General features: G+C 37.9%; 1 long non-coding RNA gene across 1 annotated transcript; it reads left to right on the top strand.

The window, feature by feature from the left end:
* Positions 1 to 1,960: 1,960 nt before the first annotated feature.
* On the top strand, positions 1,961 to 20,491 carry LOC109388930 (uncharacterized). Its single transcript, XR_002125293.1, has 3 exons — positions 1,961 to 2,048; positions 8,720 to 8,829; positions 20,436 to 20,491. It is a non-coding gene; the product is annotated as an uncharacterized LOC109388930 (long non-coding RNA).
* Positions 20,492 to 24,921: the final 4,430 nt, after the last annotated feature.

Here is a 24,921-nt window from a genome sequence, read left to right as displayed (position 1 = left end):
CATTAGTGCATTCATTTTCCATGCTGAATAATATTTCATTGTATGAATTGACCATGTTATCTATCCATTTTATTGTTTAGGGATTTGTGGGTATATGCTGGTTTTGAACAATTGTGACCAATGTTGTCCCTTTTTCCATTAAGTCGAAGTCAAGAAGCTCTAAGAATGCAATTTTAAATATCTTTAACTATTTTAGAGGGTTGGGAGCCCTTTCCAAGTCCCTTGAAATGACCCCCACAGGTGGTTCCTGTGGGGTTCCTGATTTGCTTACTCACAAAACCAAGCATGAGGACTGTGAGGAGCATTTCTCAATTACAATGTTTAAAGAGGTCAGGTGAACTGAAAAAACAAAGAAACAGTTATTACCAGATCTCCATTTCCCCTAGCTCTTCCACTTCATTGTTGCAGTCTTAGCCAAATACAGTCAGCTTGCATACTTTCCTACATCAGCCCTTTGATCAGCAAAGTAATTTCTTTTCCTTCCTCTGTCCAAATCTTTTGATTATACTAAGCTCATTCTTTGAAGAACAAACATGGTAAAAAAATATGAACAACTTGAATAATTTTAGCAGCTATGTAAAATAACTGATTTTGCATGGGATAACATAACTTTGATTTTTGTAAAGTGAATCACTGAAATATAACACAACCAGTAATAAGGTCAAAATATGTCATATCTTTAATAACAGCATAGAAGGTAGACATAATGTAGTATAGTGGTTCAGAATATAGGCTCTGGAGATAGACTGAGATCAGGATCTAGCTCTGCCTCTTACGACCTGTGTCACCTGGGTGAATGTCTTAACCTTTCAGGTTCGGCTTTCACAAACCATGAAAATAATAGACATACTTATTTTATCGGGCTGTTGTGAGCATCCAATAAGAAAACGTATATGTATTTAACGCAGAGCCTGCTTTGTAAAAGCTTAATAAATGTTAGTTATTGTTGATATATTTAGCCCATCCAAAGGGCAGAATAACCGGAGTAGTTATTAACGGGGCTTGACAGAGACAGTCATCTACTTATGTCATAGCTATTTATTCAATATTTAATAGTCTCCTCTCCTGCAGCTGAGGCTGAGGATTATACAGAAATAGTATTTGTGGAGATGAGCAATTAGATCAGAGACAAGTGGCAGTATTAAATAATAAGACATGTTTGGAAATAAAGTAGGAAGGGACTGTGGATCGATCAGTCAGGGGTACAACTTTCCAGGACTTGTAGTTTGAATTTGGTCTTAAACTGAGTATTACGAGGAGACACAACTTTGCTAAGAAAAAAGTTGGTCCTTTCATCCTGAAAATGTGTTGTGTGAAGAAAAGAGTGGGGAAGGAGTCAGATCTCTTTCGGAGACGTTAGCAATGGATCAGGTGTGGGGTGAAGAAGGGAGGAATGGCTGGCAGAGTAGTTTGTTAAGTGGCATCCTTAAGATTCATGTATTTATTAGATGGTAGGAAAAATAAGGATTTAATTCCATTTGGGTTGGCTCACTGAATTATAAACGCTTAAGGTAAATTGTAACTGTACGGTATCCAGTGTGGCAGATTATAGGAAAGTGGTAATATTTTGGCAAAATAAGCTCTCCGTATTTTCCTTCTCGTACTAAATATATAAATAATGAAGCATCTTGACATTTCAAAGTCTTAAAATTCATATTGAAACGCCAGTTGTGAAATTCCTATAAGAGAGCCGTTTGAGTATATATATATATATATATATATATATATATATATATATATATATATATTCCTCTTTTCCTTTGTCATTAGATAAGCCTCCTTCGCCACAGCTTCGATTGCAATTTGAAGAAAATTTTATTTTATAGCTTGGCTGTAAGGATTGCTCCCAGAAGCTTGCTGTGAACCCCCGCAATCTCTTGACGACTCCCCCAGGTCGGGAGAATCCACTAGATGGCGCCCAGGTCCACTGCTGCACGTTGCCTCCGCTGGGCGTAGAGCTGGGAACAGCTGTGGGGTTTCTAAGAATGGCCGGAGAGATCCCTGTGACCCATGTGGAGCAGCTTGCATAAGGTTTGCTCCGAAACGCTGTAAGTGTGGTGCTCCTTCAAACTGTAACTGTAATGGAATCACCAAATATGGGCAATGATGGTGTGGTTTTGAGTACGAGAAAGCCTGCAATTTTGCTCTATGCGATTTAGCCACGAGCAGGCAGGCTAGGCGGGCCGGCAGGCATTTAGCGGCAGTTCACAGCCTATTCATGGGCCAACACCATGCTAGCGACCTAGAAGTTACATAGAAGCTACTCCTTAACGCGCACATACTGATTTAGGCAAAGCCACTGGTATTTACGGGAAAGGGGAGGAAAAAAAAAAAAAAGACAAGGTATCAAAGAGGGAGAGATTATTTTAATACTAGCTTTCATGCAGACACAATCATCTCGCATTTCTGTCAGACAATTGAACGCTGCTTGATATGCAAAATCGAGGATATATTCTGATGTAGATTTCAGATAGTAGGAAATGAGTAATTTTGTTTTTCTTTTGAATAGCATTGGGCGGTTTTCTGTGTTTTCATGTATGAAATGCTGAAGGCTTTGTAAAACTATCTTATACTTTATTAATAGTCTTGTAAAAAAAAAGGGACAGATCTCGTCTTTTCAATTCTAAGTAGTGGATAATGACTTTGGCAGCATTTCCCTGCGTTTTTCAAGTTTCTCATTCTGGAGCTTGTCACATCAGTGTTGCTTCTTAGGTGATTAAAAAGAAGCAGCGGGATCTTGGAGAAAACGTCTGACAAAAGGTAATGGAAACTTGGTAACAGATGAAAATCCGCGATAGATTAGGCGTAACCCGCTGGGAAAATCCTCTCTACTAAATACACGAGTGCATTTCAGCTCAGGAGCAAAAATAAGACTGTTCTTCTGAGGCTCTTAAAAAACCTGACCTATGCTGGCCCCACAAACTAGGTTTATATGAGGCTCCCTGAAGGTGATTAGACCCAGGAGGAGCTGTTTTTCTGCAGTTTAGTTTAGGAACTCAGCGCCAGCCAAGTGCAGCTGCTAGTTGGCAGGTTCAAAGGTATGGAGCTTCTTTAATTAAAAACCACCAGGCTCATTTTAATTTTGGTCAAAATAGATTCTATTTAAAAGTCCTGTGGAATAAAACAGTATTCTTATTTCCTTTTCTCATCATTGAGCAACACTCTTATTCCCATTCCGATCCATCCTCTGCTATCATAATAATGGGAGGGTTCGATAAGGAATTCTGAAAATCTCCCCAGGGTTATGCTTTTGGTTCAGAGGTACACAGGAGTTCAACATAAACATTTTAAGAAAAAAAACCCCACATAATTTGGGGTGTATGGAAATTGTGGAGTAGTCACAGAGCCATTTCTTAAAAATGTTTTTGCTAATAATTGTGACAGGCTAAAAGTGGACGAGCATTATATACAATTCTGGAAAGTGTTTTGTCTGGCGTTCAGCTGGTTTGTTTATTGTTTTGAAGCAGGGAGATTGATACGCAATTTAATCCAGAAGTAAACTACTTTTTCTAAAATAAAACATTAATTTTCATTAAAATATGGTATTTCAATATGCAACTAAGAAAACTGATTTCTGGTGTGTTATAGTGAAAAGCCTGGAAGTGACAAAAAGGATGGCTGAAAACAGGTTATAGTTAACCATATATATCTCTAGAAGTAATATACTTTTCACCTCTGGGTGCCACTGTTCAACTGCTTCTTGTTTTTTATGACTGTTTGAAAGCCTGATGCTTCCTGTAGATGTATTCTTAAAGGAATCTGTTAAAGAGACATTTCCTCTATCTGTAGTTATCTGCTAAATAACTTTTTGGCACATGGATGTAAATTCAGTGTGGTTGTGATTTGCTATGTTAATTACCAAATGATGACCAAATAACATTGAAGATTGTTTATGTGGGCGATTGGCCAGGTTAAAAGCCTGATTTCATCTCCCATGGAAGTGAATCTTGTACTTACCTTTTTTGGTAGTCATTTAACCAGAAAAAGCCATTAAGACACAAGGGAGTTTTAGTTTGAATTTGTTGTCATTTGTAGACATGATTTTAATTCTGCACAAATATTTCAATAGAAATCGATTTTATAAAAGGGACATAGTGTGTAGACATTGAGGGAATTAATTCAAATAGAATTTAAGAATCTGACATTCACTGAGATTTTGTTTTTCACTTAATTTTAAAGCTTAACTGTTTTAGTATTTCCATTAAAGAAAACCCTACAGAAATCTTTTCAGCATTCTTAATTCTCAGATATGATTGTTTTAATAACTAAAAATAATAATCATATTTGTACTTTTACAAAATGTCTGAGTAATGTTTTCTTTTTACAAACTAGAAAGTGACTTAATATTCTCTACCAAGAAGCAAACGCATATGTTTACTTGGGTTTTAATCTCCAATTCTTTATTTTAAACTTGGGGTTCATCTGAAATGCCAGAGAAGGGGTTGTAATGCCAAAGTTAATTTTGTTTTGTCGTGTACAAAGTAGTTAATCTAAAAATTATTGATTGATATTCCTTTTTTAACTCTTTTAGGACTCAATATTTAAAGCAAAACTAATTTATCTAGGTGTTCCACGGCACAAAATTAATTCTACTGGGACTGATCCAGGCAGAGCCTCATTATGGGACAGTTCCTCTCGCTGAACTAGCCTAAGCCAGATTTTTACTGGGGACTTTTTCAAAATTATTCACAAAACAGAACTTAACCCTTAAGATACCACAGGATTGACTTTCAACATTACACTTATTAGGCCATTTATGGTATCAGGGACACATTGCATGAGAGTATGTCTTCCCCGTGTCGGTGCTGCCTGGGACTTTTAAATTAGGCAATCGTAATTGTGTATATTGGAGGGATTTTAGTTTCATGATTTATATACCAGAGTTGAAGTATGCATTTAAAAAAGTTTTTCCCCTGCTCCAGGCTGTCACCAAAAGCTTATTGCTGACCTTGTCTTTTTTCATTTATGTATAAGTGGTGGTGAATTTACCTCTTTGCCTGGGTGGCCAAATAGTTGTTTAGATCACCCAGCACGTTTGACTGACTTTCTTTGCTCAAATGCCTGACTGAATCAATTTGTTATTTTGGTGTTTTTGTACATCCAGAGAGCCCAAGAGTGTAACTGTTAACACATCCGTTATTTATTCCAGCTACAAAAGTAGTTTTGCATCATTTATACTTTGTGTGTGTGTGTGTGTGTGTGTGTGTGTGTGTGTGTGTGTGTGTGGTTTTCTTATAATTCTTATAATATCTGTGTACAATATTACTGGGTGATGGACTTTTAAATGTCAATTTTTATGTTGACTTTTTGCCTGTTGTGCAGTGGTTTATAAGGATTTTTCCACTGGAGAATCTCTTGCATTTTAAGGTTCTTTGCTCATGGTGGGCATCTCACCAAATTTTTTCATTAAAATAGTTTTACTCATTCAAAGTGCCTCATTTTCCATTAGAATGTTACTAACTTGGCACCATCTATGTATTTCTTTGGCTGGTAAGAAGTATTTATTTGGTGGTAGTGACGAGGCACTGTGCCCAATCTACCAGTGAGGTCTTCCACAGAGAATCATACGGTGGTAAACTTGAGTGTGGTTAGGTGTCTATGATGGAAAATCAATAGTTTAGTCTTTAGGTGGTTGCTTGATCTCCATGCTAATAAACCAAAACCTTTCTTCCCCCCACCAAGAACTGGCAGATTTCCATTCAATTAGTAAGTTGACTTGTTGCCTCATTCTCACATAGATGTACCAACAGAAGCTTTGCAATTATGTGGTGAAGCCTAATTCATCGATTCAAACTCATTTTATCTGAAATGCAATAACAATTGCTCAGTTTTCCTAATTTAAAAATAGCCTAAATCAATTTTCTGGGCTATCATTAAACCACACTAAATAACAGGATTAATAAGTAAACATTTAAGTAATTCTGTGGTGCTTGATAAGGAAATCCCATTGGTTTATGCAAAATTAAGTTGCAAAAATCACGTATATACTATGTCCTATTGTTTAAAATAAAGTAGATATTTAAAACAAGCTTTGTAAAAACATAGATTAGCCAGTCAATTTAATTTCTCTGTAAAATAGAGTTTTAATAGAATCTGTTGCCTTGTGAAACCGAATTTTCAATCTATAATGTGCGTCTGTTATAAATCCATTATAAAAGGTATTTAAACTTCATAGACACCACCATCCTCTCCCCCCATATTCTCATTAGCCTAGGTGCACTAAGAAAGAATAAAGCTCTGTACTTTGTGGACATTTAATAAACATAAATTTTTTTATTAACAGTTTAAATATACTCTCCAAATAGATGTAGATCTATTGTAGTTCAAATCCCTTCACAATAAATAACAGGGTCCAGGAAATTTTGGAAAGGTTTGTGGTTCCCCACAAGAAAGTGTGCTTAGAGCTTAGAAGTGAACATTTTACAATTTTTTTTCTGCACCTTCGTTCTGCAGATAGCAATACTACCAACAATGAAGGAGAAACCCTGAAAAAAGAATGCCCTTTCCAGTTGGCAAATTTTTTTTTTTTAAATTTCAGGTGGAAAATCCCCATTGAATTAGCTTTAAAATAAAAAAAATTAAATGTATCCTGGGAACATGCTGTTCAGGATTTCGGAATGGGAACTTCAAACGAAGTTGGTAAGGGAGTCAAATGCGTAAGTGGAAACTTTGAGGAAACTGGCAATGAGAGACTGGAAATCGGGCAGTCATTTACGTTTTACTCCACCCCCCTCGGCATGTGTGAGTACAAAGCCAGGGCTGGCAGGGCTGTGAGTCAGAATTCTCCTCTCAGGAACTGAGCGGAGAGAGATTCCCAGCATCTGTTTCCTCAACTATCACCCAGAGGATACCGGTGGTAAATCACAGGGGATAAAAATAGCCTTAGAAGTCTAGTTTCAAACAAATGAGACATGGTGGATGTTTGATGGTGGTGTGGAGTCTCTTCTCTCCAAATTCATTAGCTAATTAATAAATAAATTATTATTTTTACATTAATGATTATATTGCTTAAGCTGTTTATCAAAATGTTAAGCAAAATCTTGACATTTTTATTGCTCTGAATTGAGTTATTACCTGTGACATGTGTTTGATACTAAAATTTGAACCATGTAGCTTAGTCTATAATCAACAATCACACATATTCAAGCTTTGCTTCAGACACCAAAACCATGTATTTCTGAAATTAACAAACAATCCTGCGAGCTTCTTACCATAATGTCCATTGCCGGTACACTGATAAGATCTCTCTCTACATTTGGCTGCAGGACATTTTATGACCAGAATCTTACAATTTAATACAACTTAAGATCCTTTAAGGTTATATTTCACATATGAGGAAATATTTCTTAGGTCTCGCTAGAATTGTTGTAATTTGATATTAAGTTATAGTTTCAGATTTTCAACAAAAACAGCCACTTTAATAGATGAGATTAGCAAGTGGTGAAAAGTTCAAAGCATTTAATGGAATTGATCTACTAAATTAGCATTGACAATTTTTAGTGGCTATCTTAAATATACATTATTATCATGAAAGAATTAGTCCAATTAAGCATTTACATTTGGAAGATGCCCAGTTTGACCTTGTTCTACTCAGTGTAAAAAGTGAGAGCGTCTCTGGACTTACTTAAATATGATGCTAAATGAATAAGTTTGGGTGATCCCTTACTGCCATTTGGAAAGAAAAAAACCCCCAAAGTTTCTTTATCATGACAAATGAGTTATTAGAAAGGTTTTGTATTGCAAATAAAAACAATGGCCAAAAATTAGAATAGAACAATGTTTAATAACTAAATCAGAAGAGTCAACAAGAGTTGGGTTGTTTTTCTCACTATTTCTTACTACAACCGTATATTATTACTGTGTATACTGAACATATTAGGTGCAAAGGCCATGCACTTTAAACTGAAATAATTATATTGCATTTAATATCAGGTTTTATTTAGAACATTCTGAATTTATAAATAACCAGCTAATTTAAAAAATCTATGCAAATATATATGAAGCAATAAGTATGGGATTTTTTAGAAATTTACTTTCTGTACATCCACAATATATTTTATTCTATTAATATAGACCTCCATGAGCATAAATACCATGAAAATAAAATTGAGTTTTGCATTTTCAGCTTAATTGTACAAAGATTCTGATGATGGCTGATTATTCATATTTATTATGAAATTGTGGGGTCCTAGCTCTGGAAGGGGCTCCTTAAGAGGCCAGTTCCTTAATTCACTGGGGCTTATATGTAACCTTCGCCATTGGAGCCAAGGAGCTAGCTCTTTTGTGAAAGCATTCAGTAAAATATATTTTAGTTTTGTTGTTGTTGTTGCTGTGTTGTTATTATCCATTACACTATTTAATGGTCCATTTCCCTAACGTAGGCTTCTGACCTAGCCATTTTGGGACATTTCTAGTAGAAAAAGATTTATACTTTATGTAAGGTATCTTCAGAATTTGAGCATTGTAACTAATATACCCCCAGCTATCTCTTCCATAAATTGAGTAATCCAGATCTATAAACTGAATAATCCAATTCTCATTTATTAACCCCTTAGCTTTTCTATATTCTTCCCTTAATTGATCAGCAAATTATTCATACCCATCTTTAAACAGAGCTCCAAGGGGGAGTTTAGTGCTTTAGTGGGGTATCTTGAGGAATATGGGAGGACAATCTCATTCATTCTTTCACAAAAAAATTTTGTTTTCAATCATTCTTAAGGATTTATCGAAAGCCCCTCTTGTCAGACTGCAAGGTGTTGGGAATACACCAAGGAAAAAGAAGCTTGGGGGAGAGGAAGACCTGCCAACAAATAACGGCAATACAGTGTGGTAAGTGCTAATCTGGGTGTATACAACATGTGTTTGTACATCATAGTCCTAATTCTGCATCCATTGTCAGAATTGTATTTTAAACTACTATTTACAATGCTCATTGATAATCAAATTTCTATCCAAATAATTTCAAATTCTTTATTTTCCATAACCCAGGAATATTTAGAGCACATTGTTCATAGGTTTGATTCTGAATTTTATTTCTGGCTATTTGTACAGTTTCATCCCAAATTATTATTTTACCTTTTGAACGCCCTTTTTTGGCATCTCTGTCATTCAGTTGGATGTTATATTATAGAACACCATTTGTGACCTCCTAAATTTGAATGCTTTAGTGATTGTTCCCCAGCCAGGCTGTAGTTAGCTAATGAACAGTTGTCTGCTCCTGGTCATATTTTACCAGCATGTCTTCTAAGACAGGATCAAAAGCCTTCCCAATGTCAAGCTAGGTTTCATCAATTTATTTTCTGTGACCTTCCTTACCAGGCCTGCCACTTGGCTATGTTAGAAGATGACTGGATAAGTTCTTTGTGAAGTCATATTGGTTATTCATGAGTTCTGGTTACGTTGGTTCTTTTCTCAGGCTTTAGGCCTCTACTTAGGTCTCTGACCATTACGCCAAAGTAGAGACAGTAATTCTGTACCGCTCGTTCTGTGTTGTCAGATGGAAAAAATTAGAGCCAGGGCTATTAGGAAAGTGGGCAAGTCCTGCAACCTGGTCGCAATCTGTCACATGGCAGCATTCACTCCCGCATAGTCCAGCACTTATCGTGGCATGAGGCAAGCTTTTATCTGGTCACGATGGGCAGGTTTTCCCCATTTATTGATTTGTAATACACCATTCATGTTCATTGTAGTAAAATATGACAGGATAGATAGCAAAATGATAAAAGGTGAAAAACAAAAACCTCTTGTAGTTCCCCTATCTAGAGATTAGCATTGTTAATATTTTGGTATACAGATTTCTGAAGTATATGTAAAATGTGTATATTAAACATACATTTTATTTTACAACTTATTTTTTTCACTTACTACTATGTAGAGTTCATTTTTCGAAGGTAATGTACATCATATAACCATACAAATTTACCTTTTCAATACTGGTATCAGTTGCATTCTTTATATTGTTTTTTTTTTTAAGATTTTTATTGGGGAATTGGGGGAAAGGGAACAGACAACTTGCTGTCCTTCTGTTCTTCAGTCTAGTTGTGGAGGATATTGCTTCACTGGCCCAAGTTGGCACCATCATTGCACTCTTCCTGGGCGAGGCAGATCAGTCGCCGGCTTCTGGATGGCCACTCACTGTAGCTGCTGGCTGCTCATGCTGGCTGCTGGCTACACACAGTAGCCAATGGCAACCCACTGCAGCAGGGGCTGCAGCCTACGCCATTGCCGGCGACTCACGGCAACCCAGCTCCAGGTTGAGCTGTTGTTCAGCATTTTAGCTGTAGAGGGCAGTGTCACTGGCCCTCATGTGGGATCCGAACTGGGGCCCTCTGGCGTCCCAAGCCAGCTCTTAACCAACGCGCCACTCGGCCGGCCCCTTTATATTGTTTAATAACACTTCCCAAATTCCCTGAGTAAAAAGAGACTCCTCCTCCATACATGCGTCTCTTGTGGTATTGTTTTAAATTTAAGTAGAATCCTGATTCTTTTAGTAGCTATGGTCTCTGAGAGTAGGATTGGTTCATGATTTATCCGTATGTTCCTTAAATTTTAGCTGCATAACAAATATTTATCAAATAAATGAATAAATTAACTTTGGGAATTAAAATCTTGAACCTTTGTGTTTTGGTCTTAGTTTTGCCTCTGGTTTTAGTTGATAACTCAGTTTACCCAGGGACTGAAGGAAAATAAAGCAATTCCTCACTTAACCTGCTATGAAGTATGCTGCAGAAGGTAATGTACCACATGATTGAAAACAATCTCTTCATATTAACCTTTTTGGTAATATTTAAGTTCTTTTCGATGCTCTACAAAATTTATTATTTTCTTAGCAAGTAAAACAAATGATGGTACATATTAAGAAAATACAAGAAAGGAGAAAAAAACACCTATAATCCTACTACCCAGAAATAAACCACATTAGTATTTTGATGTATGTCCTTCCAACCTTCTTTTCTATGCATTCCAATGAATGTGAAATATAATTTTCACTTAGATTTTTAAAATCAAAATGGGGTCATAACAAATTACTATTTGTAACTACTTTTTGTCATTAATACATTGGGTATTTAAGTTGCTATCTATTTTATGCATTATACATTACAAACAACATTGTAACAAATACCCTTGTTCATCCGTCTTTGGGCACTTGTCAAGGAAAGGCTTTTAAATATCTCTGTTAAAATATCTAAAGTTAGGTAAGCTTGTATCCCTTTTTCCTTCCATCTCAAAATTAAAACAAAATATATCTTATTTGAATTTCTCCAGTATATGAGATGGCCTAAGATTTAAAAAATATTAAATTGGGGGCATGCTACCCTGATTGATGGTAATGGAATTACTTTCTTTTTCAGATTGATTCTAGAAGACTTGCTTGGCCTCATTTGGTCTTTTGTGGCATGAAAAGTGGCCTTTCTTTCTTAGATTTAGTCATATAAATAAATGGAAGAAATAAGAATATAAATGTCCATAGTTCCTGGAAGAAGATGCTACCTAGCTGAATCTTTGTGTAATTTCATAAAACTATGGGTTTGTAGGGAGATTGGTTTCTGTGATCAGCCCAAGTTTCCAGTTTTCGTATGTGTAAGTAAGGACAGTGCTATCACTCTTTTCATAGGGCAGTGAGAGTAACAACCAATGGAAACAACGGCAAAGTCTCCATAAATGGCTGTCAATGTGGGTAATATCACAGCAGTGCTTTCAGTTAGAAAACACGATGCACTCTTCACCCTCTTCTGCCAACCTTTGCAATTTTACTAGCCATTGTCACCCCAATAAATGTAATGAAAAAAAGAGAAAGAAAACACAATGCAAGTTGCACCCATATCTGTGGGAATCGTTCATTATTCTTGAGAAAAGCGATGGCATTTGCCTCAGTTGTTGCATTAATGCTAAGCAATATTTACAGCTAAGTTTATTAGATAAAAACACCTACTAGATCAAAGCATTTGTAAGGAGGATGGCCAAGTGGAGTGGGCACCAGATTCCACTCTTCTTGTGTTGTTGTTGTATTGGGTAAGTCACACAGCCTCCCTTGCCTTAATTTAGTAATCTATATTTTAAAAAAATCTAATATTTACCAAGTGTTTACTAAGTGATAGTTTCTTTTAAGTTTAAGTGTTCCTCCTCAATGTATATTTATATTATTTTATTTAATTCACCCATAACTAATGAAGTAAATCTCACTATTATCCTATTTTATAGTTGAGAACACCAAACTATAGAAGATACTCTACTTGATCAGTTCCTCAAACAGAAAGTATTGGAGTCAGGATTTGAACCCTGACCATCTAATTCCAGAGTGTGAGCTCTTAACCACAACTTGATGTCGCCTGTCTCTGTTTTAAACAGAAAGGTAGGGCTATATGATTTTATGGTCCCTTCTCTCTGTAACTCATATGAAACTCTAACTTCAAGTATCTCTGTGAAAAGTGAAAAATGAACTGGCTTCTGGATACTTACAGACACCCCCCAAACATCCAGATATCGACCTTTTAAAACTTTTTAACCCGGATGCTTTACAGTCTGTGTTCCCAGCCTCTTGTGTTTTGACACTAGTCAGGTCTAGGTGAAGGAATCAGAAACTGCAGATGACCATCTGCAAGTATCCTATTTAACCTCTAATTACTGGGTAAGAACTTTGAAAATCATTATTAAAGTGTTTACCCATTTCCATGGCATCTACCATGAGTATTTTAAAAAAGCTTTTGTCATCTGATTTGTTGTAGTGGAAGCACTGAAGTAGCCTTATGCATTTTGGGAATGGATAAGAAAAGAAAAAGTTGCTACTCTTGTTTTCTTAAAATAAATCAGTGTTAATTGGAGATTGTGGGATTTTATAATTGGGAGCTGAAGAATAAAGAAAGATCATTATTTTTATTTTAAATAAATCAAAACTGTTAATTGGGATCTGGTCCTATTCAAAACATGAAGTAAATAGGAGATTACTATTTAGTTTTGTCAAGTAAGATAGGATTACATTAATTACATTCACTTGATTAGAGAGTTTTTCCCTAAATAAACTTCCAAGATGAAGTGGTCTATGTTGTGATGTCTTAGAATTTTAAAAAATTAGGAAATTGACAAAATTTCAACATGGTTTTATTTACTTAGTAAAATCATTATGCTAGCAGAAATAAATCTACAAACATATTCTGGATTTTCACACAGCAATTTGGAATACTGAAGTAAATGTGGTGAGTCTGGTTGCCCTGGACTTGTATTCTTCAGCGGTTGAATAGCTGTGTAGTTGTTGGCATTATGTGTCCTAGTACACCACACACACAAAAAAGCAAATGACAGAGAGGAAAGAGGTAGGAGGCAAGAAGGGAAGAAAAGAATCATGGTGGACCAATGCACTCTGAAGAGAAAGGTGAAGGACATCTGAGCCTCAGGCCAGAGAGTTGAGGTAAACTCAGCTCCTACAAAAAGGCATTGTGGGGTCTTTGGGTCCCGCAGAGCCAACAGGGCCTCTGCATTATAGATCTCATTGGGAAGATGTTCAAGCAACAAGTAGTATTGGACTTGAATTTATCTGCCTTAGAAGGAGGCTATGGTGAACCTTGTTTGAGTTAGCAAACATGGCTCCAGAGAGCCAGTGTGTAGTAGGATGAATTGTGGCGCAAATGAAGAACTGCTGGACAGGAAATGGGGTGGCGGACTCTCAATGCCAGTGCTGCTGATTGCTGGCTGTGTAGTCTGGGCAAGTCTCAGTCTGTGCTCAGCTTCCTCTTATGTAAAACAAGGAGTTTGATATTGGATCCTAGAACAATGATCTCTGAGGTCATTCCCAAATTTTGGGCATCCTGGTTACAGAAGCCAGGGTCCACAGGACTGGGACTTTTGCTTGCCCTGGGTGAAGCCACAGTGGCTAAAAAATCTTTGTTGTGAGACTTTATGTCACTGTGATACTGAAGGTATTGACATTAATGCTGAGATATTTTTTAAAGCTTATTATTATTTTTTTAAAGATTTTATTGGGGAATTGGGGGAGGGGAACAGTGCTGGGAATCAGGGAAGGGGAACAGACAAGCTGCTGTCCTTTTGTTCTTCAGTCTAGTTGTGGAGGACGTTGCTCACTGGCCAATGTTGGTATTATCATCATGCTCTTCCCGGGTGAGGGAGATTGGTTGCTGGCCTCTGGACAGCCGCTCACAGCGGCTCTTGGCAGCTCACACCCGCTGCCTGCTGCTCATGCTGGCTGCCGCCCACTCACGGTAGCTTATGGCAGCCCACTGCAGCAGGGGCTGCAGCCTACGCCGTTGCTGTCGACTCACGGCAGCCCAGCTCCATGTCGAGCTGCTGTTCACCATCTTAGCTGTAGAGGGTGCAGCGTCACTGGCCCTTGTGTGGGATCCGAACCCGATCCCTGCTGCTCAGAGCTGGCTTCCCAAGCCAGCTCTTAATCAACGTGCCACTCGGCTGGCCCCTAAAGCTTATTTCGATATGTTGGTACATTTTATTCTTTCTTAAGTTCTTAAACTGGTCTTGTGTATGTACAAGCAGCACATTATTTCCTGTGAACCTATTTATACTTTGGAACTGCAGTAGAAAGAAATGCTATTAGTTAATATTTGAAGTTGAGAGGACAGTCTGATAAAAAGAAGTTACTTTTGTTCTTGATCTGATTCTAGGTTTATCAAGAAACATGATCATTAGGAGACTACCTATAAATAAACATCTTGATATTTGGTTTGATGAAATGTGATTCTTAGCCATTTACTTTTATTCTTTGCTTTTTCACCATTGGCATTAGGGTACTTACAATCCTAAGAAAATGTTAGCTTTTCTATAACAAAATGATAAATTACTTAATATATTTAAATTTATTTAAATTTACTTAAATTATTAAAAAACAAACAATGCTAGTGTAATATCTAACAATTCTTGAAGAAATGCTTTTTTGTTTGAGAAATTTGGAAAACAAATTTCCAAATAAGCAAGTGTTTGAAAAGCAAGTTTTCCTTTACTTGCTTATGTAAAAATGGCTAATTAATCATATATTTTTGAGCTGGTATGTATCGTATTTCTTTTCTTTTCTTTTTTTTAAGCTGGGCATCCTGCCACCTGTTGGCAGCTCAGCTCGGGCCCACGTGGGAATCCAACTGGCAACCCTGTTGCTCAGAGCTCGCACTCTTGAGCGATCTCTTAACCAACTGAGCCACTCGGCTGGCCCTGTATCATATTTCTTATGAAAAATTCTGGCTTTGCCTTCAGGTTCTCCTTGACCCAACTCTGCATATAGAGGAATGGCCAGAATTTTGTTTAGACTCCTCAATGTCCCCCAAGGATATCGATTTTACCATCAGCTCATTTGATTACTAATGCTTACAGATTCACTTCAACCACCAATCAGAAATATTTGTGTTCAGGCCACTGTTGGTCAACTCTTATCAGCTCTTATCAGTTTAAAGCAGGGGTTGGCAAGCTTTTTCTATAAAAGGCCGGATAGAAAATAATTTGGCTTTGCCAATCTTGTGGTCTCTGTTGCAAACTTTCAACTGCTGTTGTGTCGTGCAAAAGCAGCCTTATATATATAAACAAATGAGTGTGGCTGTGTTCCAATAAAACTTTATTTATGGAGATTGAAATTTGAATTTCATATAACTTTTACATGCTGTAAAACATTATTCTTCCTTTGTTTTTGTTTTTTTCAATCACTAGAAAATGGAAAAATCATTCTTCATGAGCCACGTGAAAACAGGCGGTGAGGTAGATTTGGCCTGCAGGCTGTAATTCGCTGAACCCTGGTTTGGAAAATTGAAGTTATGAAAAAGTGTTTGAAAGACACAACTGATAATTTGTGGCTGAGAGTGTTCTAAGTTCAAGCCAATGGAATGTGAGTGGAAGTGATGCATTTTTACTTCCAGGCCTGGCCCATAACCCCTCGTCCCCATGTATGGTTCTATGTTCTTTTCCCATATGTTGAATATGGTGGACCTCAAGATGGAAGGAGCCTGGTTCTCATTTTGGCTTTACATGAGTAAGAAATAAACTGCTGTTCTCAAATTTCCCAAATTCGGTGTTAAGCCGCTGAGATTTTCAGGGGTTTTTATTTCAGCAGCTAGTGTTATCGTAACTAATATGTCATGAATTCTTCCAGATGTTTTTGGTTTGATTTTTATACTAAATTGGACTCCCAAAGATTGCATGCTTGGATGGACGTTATTTTGGTCTCCTCCTCTTCTCTTCATTTCCTCCTTCTCACATTTAACTGGCAGATGGTAGACTGGGTTACTTTCCATGTTTTAATCAATTATATTTGGTGGTCATTAGCTTTTACTGAGAGACATTACAAGAAATAAGACACATTGCTTTTACCACAGAGATGTTAGTGAGGAAACTGTCCCCAATATGAAGCCCACCTGAGAAATTCTTTTGGAACTAAGGGTCAGGAAAAGCTTATCTTTCCCTGAGGAACTTGTATGTTTTCTTATCAACAAAGAGAATATCATTGAATGGGCCTGATTGTGTTCCCTTTTCCCTTTTCCCTCTGGTTGCCAAGAAGCTCAGAGCCAAATTTTTGGCTCAACATTAATAACTTTGTAGGACCCTGTGGCCTACATATCTGCATTCTTAGTTTCCTCCTGCTCTTGACCTTCTATCCTGCTGTGTATTTTCCTTGTTCCTGAATTTTTTATTTATATTTTTCAATTTTATTGCTTGTTTTCTTGTAGGCTTACTCAGATCCTTTGTGGAACAAGGTGGGGTTAAAAAAAATGGCTTCATCTTATTAATAGAATATACCAAAACATTCCTTAATCACCTTAGTCTTAATTTGGGAATTAAAATTAAAATTTATTTTCAGGTGCTCTCCTTAGTCATTGTGTCTCATAGTTTGGTGAAGGGATGGTTTTTCAATCATAAAAGTTGAAGGCCTTCACATTTCTTCATTTTACTTGAAAGGAAAGAGAATGACATTTTACCAAAAGTTCCTGTTATTTGCCGTAAGAAAGGTAGAAAGGTCATAGATAAATTTGACTGACGAATGATAGACTGGGAAAAGATATTTGCAATGTTTTAAAGCAGTAAAGAATTAATATAAAGAATATACAATGACCTACTGTAAATTAACATGAAAAGATAAGAAACCCAATAGAGAAATAGTCAAAAGATGCAAATAGGTTATTTTTGCAAGGATATACTAGAAAATCTAACAAATATATATAGGAATAGATGCTGAAACTTATCAGTAATAAGAGAACAGCAAATTTAAATAAATGATCACTTCATACTCATCCAATTGGTGAAGTTAAAAGGTCGATAATAACAAGTATTGGCAAGGATGGAGGCAACGGGAATTCCCATGTACTATTGATGGGAGTCTGAACTGTATAGCCATTCTGGAAAACCACCTGTTTAGTTAAAGTTTGTAAGTGTCTTATGACCCCTCCTAGGTATATATTCTAGATAAAATTTTCCCTAAGTCCATTAGGGGATACACAAAAAAGTTCATCACAGCCTTGTTTGTGGTAGCAAGGGCATTTGAGACAGTCTGTGTATCCATCAGAAAGGGACAGATGAATGAATGAAGTGTGGTGGATGCATAGTTTGCAATAGATAGACGCAATATAGATTTAAAGTAACACCTTATGATTTTTAAAAATAGTGTTCAGTGAAAAATGTATGAAAGAATGATACCTTCAGCATAATATAATTTACATAAATTTAAAATAGCCACAAAGAAAATAACACAACATAATTTTTAAAGAGTCAGATAAATTCTGTTAATGTAGCAAACCCAATGTATGTATAGAGTGGGGAGGAGTAGGATGGACAGATGACCATCTGCCATGAACTCAACTACCCATACTGAAGTTAAAAAAAGAAGTGTGTGCCACCTGGTAGGAAGCAGGTGCTGCAGTGTTGGCTTTACATGTTCTGAGATATCCAAGTCTAATGTGAGAACTCACTGAGGGTGACAGCATGGAATAGAAGGTGCATTCAGACTCATCTGGCTTTTATCTTAGCCACAGCTTTGAATGTACCAGTGGTTTGCAACAGCTTAAACACAAAAACTTCGTAGAAATCTCTATCTCAGTAAAGGAAGCACCCGTGACTTTATTTATTCATTCATAGGGTGGTGTGGTGGTTGAGAGCATGAACTCTGGGGCCAACTTCTGGCTCTGCCATTACGTACTGTGTGACCCTGGGCAAGTTACTTAATTTGGCATTTTCCAGCTTTCTCATCTGAAAGATGGGAATAATACTGCTTCTTACTTCATAGGATAATTGTAAGGATTAAACAAATTAATATTTTAAAGCACTTAGAATGGTCCTTGGTACATAGTAAGCATTATACAAGTATTCATTAAATAATTAAAGCCTTTTAACAAATAATGAAATACTTAACACGGGCAAGCACTATGCTAGATTCTGGAAATACATTTCAGAAAAGAGGAACTTTCCAGCTGCTCTCATCCTGCCCGGGACCTGGGTTCCAGCATCTGAGTCCTTGCTTTGTGGCCTGTCCCCAAACTCTCCACCCATTGTTATATATACCTGGGCTCTTGTTTTTTTGTCTCCCATGCTTAAGTCTGTCTTTCTTCTCTGACAAATATCATAATTACTGAAAGTTTGGGGAGCTGGGGTGGCTCACTGGTGTTTGGGGCCCCGCTCCAAGTTACTAGACTCTCCTAGTGTTAAATGCAAACCTGGGTATCTGCTCATCTGCCAGACATCTGGCTCCTCTAATTTTCTACCTGGTGGTCTGCTTACCTCTTCTCCTTACTGCTGGGTACTTGCCCAAACACCTCCATGGGCCTGTCCAAAAATTTTGTCTTTGTTAGTCTTTCCCATTACAGTAAGTGGTCCATTCTTGAGGTTCAAGCCAGAAACCTAGGGGTCGGTTTTGATTCTTCTCTCTTTCCCCACCTAATCTAATTCATCTATAATTCTTGTTATTTCTACCTCCAACATATCTCTTGAATCTGCCTAGTTCTGTTAACTTCTGCTGTCATCACCCACATCCAGTTTACCATCATTTTGTGCCTGGAACCCTGAAGTAACTTCCTAACTGCTTTCCCTGCTTTGTTCCTGTGCCTGGCATGGCAACTATTTGCTGCATGACAACCAGAAGGATCTTTTAAAAATGCAAATTGAATTATGTCTGATCTCTGCTCAAACTCTTCAATGACCTCCCATTGCACTAAGAATTAGTACTACTAAACCATGACTTAATTGATAGGAGCAAGTTTTAAAATCAGTGTTTTCTAATACTTGGATCTTCAGAGATTTTTTGCTATGAAATTTTCAAAATTAAAAAGAGCACAATTGCAAAATTTGATTGTTTCACTTTCTCCTCTGTTGCTAGATATTTTGCTGGAGTGGGGATGGGAGAGACTGAGGCATAACTGCCTGCAGCTTCAGCTCTGAGAGGATGGTTTCTACAGTCTTCAAGGAGATGAGCATCCCTCCCCAGCCCCCCGAATCTAATGTTTTTGGGGGAAGTGTTCGTGTTTATTTTTTCTTCCTCAGTACCTTAGCCCTGAGAAAGTCTCTTCTACAATGGTTTTGATCAGGATCAGGATCAAGGACCAGCCCTGGGTCCGAAACAAAGCAGAGGGGCCCTGAGACAGTGCCTGCACCAAGGGCAGCTGCAGCTGGGGATGAAGCCGACAAAGAGGGGAGGGGAGTGGCGGGTACAGTCAAAGCAGCTTGGTCAAGACTCAAGGAGAGGGGTGTGAAAGACTGGAGTAGACCATTATAGCCTGGGGGGAAGACAGGCGGTCTTACAAACCTGACACGGCTTACTGGAACCCTTTCCTCAAGTTCCAGAATCACTTCTTTCCACTGACCTAGTTTTTTTTCCTGGTGAGCCCAGTCACCATGAAGACCTTGTCAGAACTGAATGTTCTCTTTAAGTTGGTGGGTCTTAATCTTATTACAGTTGCCTGGGAAGTTTTTTTTAAAAATAGGCTACTTAGGTTACACCCACCTATGACCAATAGAATGAGTCTATAGTGGGGTGAGGGTGGTGTAGGGTCCGTGGGGCTGGGCTCAGGCATATGTGATTTCTTTCAAAGTTTACCCTGTGATTCTGATGCCCAGTGAGGGTTAAGAGCCACTGCTTTAAGAACTTTTACTCTGAGCAAACAGGATTATTCACACCTTTGGAAATTATTTTAAATTAGAGAATGTTGCAACTAGAGAGTACTCTAGAGCAGTGCTTCTCAAACGTTCGTGTGCTTGTGATCACCCAGGGGTATTGTTAAAAGCAGATTTTGATTTAGGTCGCTGGCAGTGGGGCCTAAGATGTGGCATTTCTCAGAAGCATCTGTGTGATGTGGGAGCTGCTGGCCTGAGGACCATGTTGAGTGCAGCAAAGCTTTAGATCTAACATTTATGGAGGGCTGACTCTGTGTCAGGCGCTGTGCTTTACAGTCATTGATTTCTCACAAGCCTGTGACACAGGTACTGTTTATATTTCCATTTTACAGATGAGAAAATTGAGGCCTAAATGAGTTCATCGACCTGCCCAGGATCACAATGCTGGTAAGTAGAAGAGCCAGAATTTGAATCGAGGTTGTCTGATTCTAGAGGTCGTGAACTTAACCACAATGTAATATGACTTCAATGGCATGGTGGGGAGTTCAGGGACTCGCCTTGAAGCTGGTTTGTATAACAAACACATTATTTTTAGAAGGTTGTTTATTTATTTGAAACGGTTGCTGGAATAGGGGGATAAAAAAGGGGCCAAGGAAAGTATGAACAAACTTGTAAATACATCTGTTCATTCATTTTCCACTCAAATGGTCACTAGGTATATTTTTTCAGATAATGTGCTACACACTGGGGAAGTTAAGATGAGTCATATAAGATTCCTTCCTCTCAAGGACTCACTTTCTTATATCTGAGTACCAACAATATCATGGTTTTTGGGTTTTTTTCTGCAATAGAGGCCTGCTCCAGTGGGAACTGGAGGGAAAAAGTGTCCGAGAAGGATTCACATGGAAGTACTGAAAGGACAGCTCCAGGCACATGGGGGTATGATGTATTTGTGTATGATTAAATCCATGATATATCATGTGTTTTATGGGAGACCCACTCTCAGGAAAAGCCCTAAAAAAAGTAATGAATAGCTATGGTACTTCAAAAAGTGTTTAACTGAAAAACACATAGAAAAACCTGGTTTCATATCTCTAAGTTTGCTATGCCAGCAGAGAAAGATAACTATGTTGGTTACAGTCTGGTGTACTAGCAAGAATAGGCTAGTTGTGCTTGCAATAAAAATAACCCCAAGTATCAGTGGCTAAAACAGCAAAGGTTTATATCTTGCTCACCCTGTATGTCCCATGTGGATGGTGTACAGGTGGGTGGGAGATTCTGCTCTAGGTAGTCATCTCCTAGAGAAGTGGAGATCTCACCATCTTAAGATGTGACCTGCCAGCAATACTTCAGGGCTCATCAAAGCAGGGGAGAAACAGGGAGTCACGAACTACCAATTAATGCTTTTGCATGGAAGTGATGCACTTCATTTCTGCCCTCTTTTCATTGGTCAGAAATCATTATATGGCAATATCTAAGTTCAAGGGGATGGGGGGATTATAATCTTTGTGTTCCTGACGTGGAGAACTGCTGAATATTGGGGAATGTTTCTAATGTCTGCTACAGCCAGTCTCTGTAGCTCCACTCACGTGTGTTGGAAATAAAAGGGGTGTGCTTTTCACACATGAAGAAAAAAATGACTTCATTACCGTTAGTTCTTATTCTTTTATTTTAATATGTGTGGGATTGTTGCCAATCATATTTTTATTTAAAAGTAGTAACAAGGTCAGTCTTCATCAACATTAAAACTGTTATTTTAAAGCTTTGAAATTAAACTACCAAGGCTATTATTTGAGACAGCATGAATATCAATTTCAAATACCAGACCAGTATGATGATTGTGTGACAAAAACAATTGCAACTGAATAAATGTGCCCCAGCTGAGTATCCAGGGATGACAAGAGCAACTTCCATATGGAAGCTTCCCCAGTGAGCTTGTTTACTGTGTGGGGCAGCAGTACAAATGCAGACATAGCACCACATTGTGATACAAGATACAGCACCACATTGTGATACAAGATACAGTCACTGTTCTTTTGTTTTAATTGCCTTTAAAATCTCTCAAGCACTACCACCCCCTTTTTCCTCTGTGCTCAGGAAATACGGGAAAGATTTGAGGAGCAGAAAGGGTGGAACCTAAGGGTGGAAGGAAAAGGGGGTGGATTTGGTGGGACTGAAAAATTCTCTCAGATTTAGGGGACTGCTCTATTACTTCCTTCTCCCCCTTCTTGGTTGACACTTCCTGTGGTAAGGGAGCCATCTTTCCCCTCCTTAGCTGTGCCCTCTGGAGACTAGTGCTGTGCACTAGATCTTTCTATGTCCATGCTTGAATGTGGTAACCACTAGGCATCCGTGGCTATTGAGCACTTGAAGTATGACTAGTGTAACTGAGGAATGATTTTAAATTTTATCAGATTTAACAAATTTAAGTAGCCACATGAATCTAGGTGATTGATAGGAGAGAGGGAAGTTGTTTTTATTTCTGCTTTCTTGGTGTAGGTTTTTCTGCACATCACAACTATTTTATCTCCCACACAAGGAATTGTTAAGGATGAGTTAGGCCAGCTTGAGGGAAGAGTAAGGGGGGCCTAGCACAGACATTAGCCTGCTGCAACGCCCCCTCCCTTAGCCAGTGTAGCCAGGCTCCTGTCATGAAAAGTGATAGGAGTTCAGGGGTTCAGGGGACCAAATTATGCCCAGAGACTTTACAGACATAAAAACAGGGACTATTACAGGAATCTCAGACCTGGTTGGTCCTTTTTTAAGGGAAGGCTGTGGTTTTGGGTATGAGGAAAAAAGAAAGGCAAATGAACCTAGCGTGGTAAACTTTTAAGGTAGCATTACATCTCTTTCTTTGTAAATTTGGGTATAAAATCTTTACTGTGCTTGAAATTCTTATTAAAAATTCAATGAACTTCAGTTTGCATATTTGCAGCCTTTCATTTCTCAAAGCATTCTTTTGTAAGAAACTATTTTTTTCATGGTAAGTTGTTTAATGAAAGACACGGGCAGTTACTGAAAGAAAACTCTCATCAAGCATTCCTCTGGTAACCCCTCTATATGCATGTGCTGGTGCTGTGCTAAGAACGAATGGCACGTCACAACACGATTTTTTTTTTAAGCAAAATGACTTCTTAGCTGTAAAGTCCCATGAATGTGTGACCTGGAAGCCTATATACTTTTCTATTTGTGTCTACTGTTCATTTTGGAAAACATTTGCTTTTATTACACAATACAAAAATTAGTGCTTGTATTAAACAATTTAATGAACCGAAGTGCCTCAGACCTCACATAGCCTGACTAACCTCCCCTAGATCCTTGAGGAGAGGCCAATACAGAGTACGTTGGCAAGATGCTTGGATTTTATTCTTGGGACAACGTGAAGGCAAGAGAGTGAAGAAAGGTAGGAAAGCAAGTATGATTCCAAGATAATTTGATTTACAGAAGACAGACATTCTTACTTTCATTATTAAAACTATAATTCAACCTTAAATAAACAGCACAAAGGAAGTTCTTTTGAAAACACAATATCCAATGACATCAAAAAAATTTTTTCCCACCAGAGAATGCATATAAACAGGAAAAATTTTTTTCAGTGGAAGGTTAATTGTTGACACCACCATACTTACATTCAAGTGCAAGACCATTCCTAGTCCCACCGCCAACACTCCAGAGCCTACCTTAATTTTACCTTGACATTGACCCAGCATATGATTTCGATATGCTAATTACTTCTCCAGATTATACCCATGGTTCTGATGCTATGCGAAAAGTGTTTAAGGTTTAGTTTTCGAGTTCAGAATAATTGGGTAATTGGCATCATCCTGTGACAAGTTCCCCCTTTTCCTGAGGTCCTTTGACTAATGGCCCTATTGTTATTGTTGGAGTGGTCCAAGCCCCATAGAGCCATGACGCAAAACTTGATCTTTGGTAGAAATGCCTTACACATTTATTCCCTCCAGGAAACCAAAGGGCAACAAAGCCACATTCCAGGTTGAGAACCTGGCCTTTTGCACCATGACCTAACCTGTTCCAGGTGAAAAGTATTATGTCAAAAATAGTTTCATAAGAAAACCTTTCCTTGGGTTCTTGCAGAGGCCCTAAGTCCTAGCTGCACATCAAAATCACCTAGGGGACATAAAAAGAGCGCCATCTGGTCCCCACCTGAAACTTGTTGAAAAGACCTGCTGGATTTAGGAAAGCCTTGAGTACCTGTGTTTTAAACAAGACTCCCAGATGATTAGAGAAATTTGGTCAACCTGATTTAGGGTGTTGGTTTTGGGAAAGAGCACTTACTATCACATTTTTGAAATAAATTTAGTGGTCCTAAAGACATTTCTAAAGCCAGTGTCTTGTCTTCTTTTACTTGTTCACATACGAATTCTACCAAAGAAGAGATATTTAACAGAAGAGAAGGTTTACCATTTTCATCTCCAATCAAACCACGGTGTCTGATCCTATGGGGTATTTTCATGTATTAAACATAAGATTTGCATTTTCATATGGCAGCTTTCAGCAGCACCAGTCTGTCAGTGTGCTGTAGCTCAGAGCCCAGCAGAGCGGACTTACCCTCTGCTTGTTTTAAGAGGAGCTTAATACTAATGGAAAAGTGTCTTCAGTTCTTTATGTACTGTGAGACCAGCTTGTCATTCCATCTCTAAATGAAATGACAAAGGATTTGTTAGTTTAGCCATTTCTTCCATCTAACAGGTAGTGTTGGAGTGTCTCCTGTATGTCAGATTCTGTGTTAGGTGTCAGGGATAACAAATAAAAGAAACTGGGGTTCTTCTCAAGGAACTGGTAGGGTAGAGCAGGGGTTCTTGGAGCATGATTTTGGACCACCAGCAGCATTATTCCTAGGAACTTGTTAGAAATGCA

This window comes from Hipposideros armiger, unplaced genomic scaffold, assembly GCF_001890085.2.
Source record: "Hipposideros armiger isolate ML-2016 unplaced genomic scaffold, ASM189008v1 scaffold_212, whole genome shotgun sequence".
NCBI classification, from domain to species: Eukaryota; Metazoa; Chordata; class Mammalia; order Chiroptera; family Hipposideridae; genus Hipposideros; species Hipposideros armiger.
Note: the sequence above shows the minus strand (reverse complement) of the source record. Positions and strands in the feature narration are given on the sequence as shown.